The following is an 8632-nucleotide window of genomic DNA, read 5'->3' on the forward strand; positions in this document are numbered from 1 at the left end:
TTCTCTGATGTTTTGTTAAAAAAGAAAAAAAGAAAAAAAAAATTCTCACCCTTAATATATGCATATGTATGTACCTGCTTGTGTGACACCCAGCATTTCCTTATCCACAGCTGCTCCCCTCCCCACCTCCAGCCTTGGGCTCACCGTTCCATGACGGTTTGCTCGGGTTTGGTTTGTGAAGCTGTGGGTTGTGTGTGTGCTCTTCTTGCAAAAATTAATTTTTGAGCCAGAAGAAGAGTGGGTATGTGATGGTTTGTAGCAGTGAAATAGTTCAGTTAAGAAGATGCGAGTTTGTATAAATTAGGACAGATATTTGCTAAGTTGTGCAGCACTCACACCTGATGAATTGGTGGGCAGTGTTCAGATCCTGCTGGGATTGTGTGTGTCCTACGCCAGAGCTACCGTGTGCCACTACATAAGGACTGTAATTTGTGTGTTGATTGCCTTGAATCAGAAAGGTAGAAATTGCTAGAGCCTTTGAACACTCATGTGAATCAGAGTGTGCGAGGGCAGGATGTTGGAGAGCTTGAATCTTCAGACTGAAGGAGCTGGAAAACCACTGGCTGGAAGGAAGGGGATCAGTGAGCATGTGGGTAGAGGAGACAAGTCTCTCCCCTCCTTGTTTGAGCCTTTAATGATAAATGCCTGTGGGGAGTGGGAACTGGCCTTGTTAGTGCCTTGCAGCAGGAAGGAAGGTTTCAGAGGTTTTAAGAATGTTTTCCGAATTACCCAAAGGCTCTGAAAAGGTGTGTTTGCAACACAGGAATTTTTACATCTTAAGCTAGAGGAATAAAGCTGTACATGGAGTGATGTGAGAAGTTTATACACTAGACAAAGGCTTCCAGCAGTGGATACGTTGCCTTGGGGCTCAGCTTCCTACAAATGTCATCACATCTGATACCAACCTTGGACCAAAATTTCTTCCTCTGCCCGCCTTGCTCTGTTTGCCACGTGCTGCTTGCTTACCTGCAGGCTGCAGCTGTTTTTTAGTCACCTTCTAAATCTGCACGGATTTCAGGATGTAGCTGGTGGTCCATGAAGATCTTTGCAACACATCCTCCATGTAGGCGTTAAAAGAGAAAAACTGTAAGAGATGCATGAAACAGAAAAGAGGGTAATTAATCATGAGAAGTTTTCTTCTCATGATTGATTTGCAGAAGCCTCATTCCACATACATGCATGTTGTTATTGTTGCCTATTGATACAGCAAGGTGTAAGCAGGGAGGACAGCAGATATCCCCTAATAATAGTAAATGTTTGCGGTTTGTTTTCCCTTTCAATCTTGGTCCTACAAAACATTTAAATGCACTGTCTGGGCAGGCTCATGAATGTGGCAGGGAGTTAATGCAGCTCAGCAGGAAAGAGCTGCATTAAAAGCCATTTCCACTGCTGGAGCCCTTCTTGTGCCGTGTGCTATCAAAGGCGCAGGCGAGGAGGAGCAGATGCATCGCTTGTGTCTCTTTTGTCTTCATTGCTGAAAATGTCCCTGAAGCTGAAGCAGTCAAAGTATCCAGGCGAGGTGTGTGCCTAAGGCTGGTTTCTTTCTAGGAAAGTGTTTCCAGGACTGCATCAGCCATTTTTAGGAATGAGGTCAGGGAATAAGATAACAGGCCTTGCAGTGTCTTCTTGTGTTAACAAGTTTCAGTTTTTAGCCTTGTTTTCTCAAGAAGCAGACTTCAGTGTGCAGCTCTGCCTTTTGCATTTTCCCTATAAAACTGCCCAATTTGGCTGCGTTTCAGCTATGCCCTCCGTGCACTGGAGCCAAGGAGCCCGAGGTGCTCATTAGTCACCTGGGTTGTGGCATGGAGCTACTCACGGTCACACCTGAGTGCTTTCCATTTATAAATGAGGCAGCATCTCCCAAAAGCTTGTGACAGGGATGTTGCAGATACTCTGCAAGTGAGAATTGTCATGAGAACAGCCACAGCCCAGGCTCTAAGGGCAGGTGTAGGGGGACGTCGTCGTGACTTTTGCCCAGGACCAGCACTCCCTGGTGCAGGAACTGGTAACTAAAGGCTCACAGAAAGAGATTTGGAAAAAGGGATTTGGCAGTAGAGGTGGTTTCCAGCATGCACAAGGCAGAGTTAAGCTAATAGCAACTTACCAGGCTGCTGCATCCCTGTGACCCAGAGCTTTTGTTTCTAACCTACAGATCATTTCTTCTGAGAAAGACAAAGAAAACCCCATTAACTTGCTGAGCTTCCTTAAAACCAATTGCAGATGTTGGCATCTGGTTGCCAAAAGGGTGGCTGTGATTGTTCCTGTATGTTCCTGTTCCAACATGAGTTTTTTTGCAGACAAAGGGACCTGAAGCTGGTTGGTTTGTCAGAAGCATTCAGTGTAGAGCAGAACAGTGAGTACAGCTGTGCCCCTGGCACCAGTCACTTGTATTTGATTTGTTTCACAGATGTGAAAGGGTTCAGCTTTGTAGGCAGCAAGCTCAAAACCAGACACGCACACCCAGAACCCTCTTGTGCCCTCGCAGCTTTCCTAAAGGCCACGCCAGGGAAATGGTGTTAACTGCAGAGCAGCCTCAAGATGCTCAGCTCCCTTGAGGTGAGGTGGCTGTTGGCCAGAGGTAGATGTGCTGGTGGTGAGGTGCCGCGAGGTGGGAGTCTGGTCAGGGCTGCTGAGGAGGAAGCACAGGGCAGAAGGTCAAACTAGCAAGCACTGAGCTCCAACATGATGTGCTTGGTCTGGCAGGGAGGTCTTGGCCTTTCTGCTCTTTGGAAGACGTTGGCTCTGCTGCTGCGTGACCCTAGGCTAACTGAGCAGCACCTCCAGCCAAACAACATCAGCAGAAGTGCCAGCTCTTCACCTGCTACTTTCTTTTAATAAGGTGCTAACTCAGGTGTGCGTGAGAGGGCACATACTGATAGAAAGCCTGAGCAGTGCTCTGATGTGGCCTGAGGCCACGTGCATGCTGCAGCAACCATAAGATGGAGCCTGAGGCCGAAAACGACAGGGCTGCATGGCTGCTCGTCACTCCAGCGCCATGGATAGATAACCTTCAGGGAGCCATGGCAGGAAAAGCATGGTGGTAGACAAGCAGCTGCAGCAAGTGAGAGACTGATCAGCCCACTCAGCTTCCATGAGCATGACTAAACCCTCGCACATATCTGAGGAAACTTCAGTAGAAGTTTTCTACCCTTGTATTTTCTGTGGGGCTCTGCATACTGCCTACCCTAACAATCATAGAATTGTGGTTTTCTGAAATCACTCCTGCTTATTTAAATGCAGCTGTAGGGATGCCCTGACCATGATCTATGGAAAGTTTTGGTCATGTGGAGCTGGTTTATCTCCCTCGTTTCCAGCTGCTAAATTGCACTGAAAAGAAGAGAGAAATAAAACCAGCTCCTGCTCCATTCAGTGCTTTCCAAAGGGAAATCTGTCCAACTGTGCCATTGCTGTCCCAGCTGCAGGGATGTTTCTGCTGTGACTGCAAACTGGAATGGAGAAGGGGGTCACGGGGAAGACAATCAATGCTTTAGGGAAGTTAGGAAATCTTTGTATTAGTGTGAGAGGAGAAAACAGTAAAGCCTTCTTTTTGTATGCTTGGTTGTCTTGTTCCAGCCCCCCATAAGGGTTAGTAGCAGATGTTGCCACAAAGCACAGTTCTAAGCTCGTGAGTGCAGAGCATTAACAAGCACGGAAGAGAGCACTCTTAGAAGTGTTTTACTACAGCACTGCAGAAAAGAGCTGAAAAGATCATCTCAGCTGGTACTTTTGGGTCTCACCTGTGGAGGAAAATGGGTCATTTCAGTGCATCAGAATAAGCTATTCTGAAATAACACTGGTTGCAAATGCTCTCTGCCTTTAAAGATAAACGAATGAGCCGTCCATCCTGGCCACCTCCTGTTTGTGCGTGACCGTGTTGTGCTGGGTACCTGTGTACTGCATCAGAACAAGGGGCCTAAGAAGGGAGCAGGCACTCAGCGCTCAGCCAGGCTGCGCCACCACTGCTGCGTTAACTTATGGTGATGGGTGCAGTCCGTGGCGTTGTTCTCCTGCTGCGCAGCCCTGCTTTGGGTCTTCAGGGCAGAAATAATTCTAGTGAACTGCCACAAAAGCACAACATAGCAGTGGGCTGGTAGAACCCATCCCAGCTGCTTCCTCTGAACTGCTTTCTTACAGCATCAGTGCCTGCCTTGGGATAGCTGACATGAGATGCTTTTTTCATGCAATGTAATCAAATATAAAGAATTTCACACGTCTTCTCTGCAGAACACATGCTTATCCTCCAAGGAAAGGTGAACACATCCAACTCTTCTGGCTGCCTCCACCATCACAAGGTAGTTCATTTGAATAGGAGCCTGGACTACAGCTGTCAAATGTCAAAGAAGAGGCAGCTGACGGGATTTCCCATGGACAAGCACTAGATCTGACTGTATGCTTCAAGCAAGAGCTATCTCCAAAAATGCTTTAAATTCCTGCTCAGCCCAAGGGTTTTGTCTTTCCAGCAAGGCTTGCTGGCATGCTGTTGCTCTGTTACAGCTGCAGGACCAGTGTGGAGGCCATAGCTCATCCAGGCTGCTGAATGTGCTGGGCGTGTTGCTGATGGCAGGGGCACACAGTGCACACATAGCAGCCAAAAATGAGCTTTTGTAGCTGGAAAAGCGTACCCAGGCGGGAGGTGTTTCTGACAGTAAGTTATTACCTGCCTGGTTGAGAGGAACAGCTGCTGACTGCTCTGTGGTGCAACCTGCTGCGAACCAATTTTATTCTGAAACGGTATTTGGTTCAGAGAGCAAAGGAATTTAACAGCATTCCCACTGCCAGATGCTAACCATGGGAACACACAGCTTTGGGAGAGGTGTGTCGACCTACTATGAAATGCCAAGCTGGTCAGCTTCAAACTGTCTTTGGCTTAGGGGAGCCGTTGTTTCCTCTTACCAGCTTGGGATAAAATAAATCAATACTGTAATGCCAGAAGTGTGATGGAAGAATCACAACTTCCAGCCACTGGTTTCCCAGTGATGACCATATCTGCCTCATCAGTCATAAGGATCTATTTCAGATTAGGGCATCTCTAGAAAAGCAGCAGCCTGTGGAGGCAACTTAGCCCGCAGCATTTTTTCTGCAAAGCCCTTTCTTTATGGTCAAAATTTCTGTCAGTTCCAGTGGCAGGTATATTTCTGCCATACGTAAAAATCCATGATGGCTCCAAGAGAGATCAAACTTTGGTATTTTTAAGCATATTTTTATTCGTTTGTAGGAACTAATATGAAAATGAGTGGACCAGTTTGAAAGTAAGCAGATGAGCAGAATATTGGTTGGAAAATTGGAAAGAGTTTGAAAAGAAGAGCTAGTTGGGATCCCTAATGGGTAGCTGTTAGAGGGGCAGCAATAAATCAGCTGGGAGTGGAATGTGGAACAGTCTGCTGGAAAAGTATGGAGAAAAAATTATTGGAGGCTGATAAGGAATAAAGAGATCAAAGGTAGTGTCTGGCGGGCCACAAAGTGTCAGAGAATATGCATTTTTTTGAAAGCAGAAATTGAGTGATTTTTGCACAGTTGCAGCAAACAGTATGTTAGAAGAGAATTCTAAGTTGTTCTGGCAATCATTACAGATGTGCAGTCGGTAAAGTAGCCAAACATGCCCAGAATGGCAACAAAGTGCAAAACTGTGGTTAAAGAACATCATATCAGTTCTTCTAAAAGTCAGGAAGTGAGTGTGTGCTGTCCAGGCCCTGTGTTTAATAAAGCAGATGAGTCCTTCCTCACCTCATACTTCTGCATGCTGCAGAGGGGCTTCATTCAGCTCACGTGGTCTCTCACATATCGATGTGGGACCCAGATTAATTAAATGCTTTGAGTTTGTGATGGTTTTGGGATAGTTATACTCATCACCATTCCCTGTTATCTGTGCTAAGCTGAAAACATCAGCCAGGCTCTCCCTTCACAGCCAGGCACACCACTTGCTGAACAGAAACCTCAAGGTAGAAAAGCAAGGGTCCTGCTCAAGCCCTCTGTGAGCTTCCCTGGAATGTTTACTGCAAAATTAGCAGCTGTGGCCATACACTTAAAATGGCACAGCCTGACTCCCATCAAACAGCGCAATCAGGCTGCCAGCAACAACAGGCTGGTTCTGTTACAGCATGTCTTAGCCTCAAGGTTACATCAAACCCCAAATTACTTCCTCAGATACACATTCAGAGAAAAAGGGAGAAACAGGTTTAAAGGGAAGAATCAGTAAACACATACTACCCAATTTGATGAAGGCTTCTCAGGGAATCTTTGTTTCTCAAAGCACAAGCAGCTGAAGAAGCAGAAGAACATGGAGCTTGAGGGATGAAAGAACGAAGCAATGGGAAGGAGTTCCCCAGCCTGCTGTGCTCCTAATGTGGAATGAAATGGAAAAGATTCACATTCTCCCTGAGCCAGGCTGGCTGTAGGCCAAATATTTTGGAAAGATTTTACAAAATAATTGTGAAAGTCGAGGTAAAAAAGTGGAGAACAAATTTGCTGAAGTGGGGTAAGGATACCAGAGGCAAGGCCTAAATATAATCAACAAGTTTGAAGCTGCAGGCCAATGTTAAAACAGAATTTGGGGACACTATGCTCACTTAGCCAGCAGGACTGTGAGCATAGCAGCAGACGCTGATTCCAGTGTATACAGAGCACACCATGACATGGGTAGTGATAATCTTCTGTTTTGTTCTGTATGAGGCGGGTAGCTGCTCAACAGCATGGGTGATGTGTTTGTTAAATTAAATATATATATATATATATTAATATATATATATATTATATATTAATATAAAAATTGTGGCAAAATGGGGAAAACATTAGTTGGTATATGGTAAGAAAGTAAACAAAAAGGTTTGTGACCCCTGGAATGGAGGTACTGAGACCAGAAGTACAATGGGTTTCGTGTTTCCAGTAGAAAAAGAACATGTGGCATTGGTCTGGAAAGTCTCTAAAGGACATGGAGTGGAAATGCATGCACTCAACATGCAAATTTTATGGATACTCATCTAAACAGTAGCAATAGCTAAATGACCTGGTTTAAGCTGCAGGCTGAACTGCACAGTCAAAACCCAAAACTCTGGGCAAATTTGTAGAAGTTTTAGGGCTGCAATCAAATTGAATGATTTTAAGGAAAAAAAACTCCATGAACCAGCTGGGGTTCATACAATTGCATGGCAACTGGGAGGACTAGAAAGAGGACTGAAAGTGCTTAGCACTTATTAAAAGTATTTGATGATGATGATAGTGCTGTATACAATCACAGTTTGATGGCAATTTATCCTGCACAGCTCCCTCCCTCCTGTGCGTCCCCACCAATGTGTGCAAGGTCACCCTGGTTCCCAAAGCTCCACTCTTCTCAGTGTGATACAGTATATGAATGGGAGAGGGAGGGGAGAAACGACATCAGCCCACCCAGAAAGTGAGGTGGAGAGGAGATTGAGCAGTGCCACGCTCCCTCTGTGGGATGCAGCTGCCTTGCCCAGGCATGGTATTTTTGCAGGCTTCCCAGCCCGCCGTGGTCAGGCAGGCATGCCGCTGTAAGGAATGCACAGGGCCCACAGCTCCCCTCTGGGGAGGATTTAGAGATATCAAAAAAAAGAGAGAGAGAAAGAGAGACAGAGAGAGACAACAAAAGCCTTTCTCCTCCCCTGCTTATTTCTCAGTGCAGCTCTGTGGCTCGGCAAGCGCAGGTGCTGGAGTATTGCACAAAGGCTTGCAGTGAGCAAGGGGAGGGCAGCTGGGGTGATTTCATCTTTTCTTTTATAGTGTCTTAAAAGTCTGCAGCAAAGCAGCACGTTTCCTCTTGCTCCCTCTCCTCCTAATCCCCCCCCTCCTGCCAGAGAGGCACCACTTGGGGGGAAAGGCCAAAGAACACATTGCTGTGCAGCTGCGCTGCGGTTATTCCACACTCACAAGAAACGAAGGAATGTCTGGCAAAGTGGAACCATCTGGCTAAGGCTGTTCAGTGCAGGAGACAAAGGAGAAAGCAGAACACCAGGGAGAAGGGCTGGGTAGAGAAGATGACCTCGGTCACAGCAGCCAGCTTTGGGAAGAGACACTCTCAGGTGTAGCAACCACCTGAGGGGAGAAAAGTGGAAGAAGCTGAGACAAAAAACAGTTGCAACGTGAAAACCAAACACCTTCATTGCCCTGTGGATGGTTTAAGTGCCTCTCAGTAGTGCTCGTGGTGTGGCTGTTGGGTGCTGGTGCCCAAATAAAGGCCTGAGTGACTTCCCCACGTCACACTGGTGCCAGTGGACGGCTAGGGGGTAGGAAACATAGCTGAGGAACCAACGGGACGAGAGGAATAGCTTTGTGACACTGCGGAATCACACACTGTAAGGCTCTCAGGAGACCCTGCAGCCTGACAGCTGTGTGCAGAGCTGTCTGTGAGGTAGGTGGGAATGGAGGCACCCTGAACTCCGGTGAAGGGAAAGCACGAAGGCTGGGGGAAAACAAACAAACAAACAAAACAAAACAAAACAAACAGCAAAAAAAAACCAAAAAACAAAAACCGGGAAAGGGCAACCTAAAGGAACACAAGAAAGAAAAAAAAGGCTGAGAGGGCGAGGCTGCAGGCCGCGGGATGAGTGCGAGGCCCTTCAGCACCCTCAGGCGGCAGTGGCGGGAAACGCCTCAGCGCAGCGTTGGGCGGGAAGGC

The 8632-nt window shown here is 46.8% G+C and overlaps 1 protein-coding gene across 1 annotated transcript in view; it reads left to right on the forward strand.

Moving 5' to 3' along the window:
* Positions 1-8632, forward strand: part of SH2D5 (SH2 domain containing 5) — a 16821-nt gene that overhangs the window by 4676 nt on the left and 3513 nt on the right.

Source organism: Meleagris gallopavo, chromosome 23, assembly GCF_000146605.3.
Source record: "Meleagris gallopavo isolate NT-WF06-2002-E0010 breed Aviagen turkey brand Nicholas breeding stock chromosome 23, Turkey_5.1, whole genome shotgun sequence".
Lineage (NCBI taxonomy): Eukaryota > Metazoa > Chordata > Aves > Galliformes > Phasianidae > Meleagris > Meleagris gallopavo.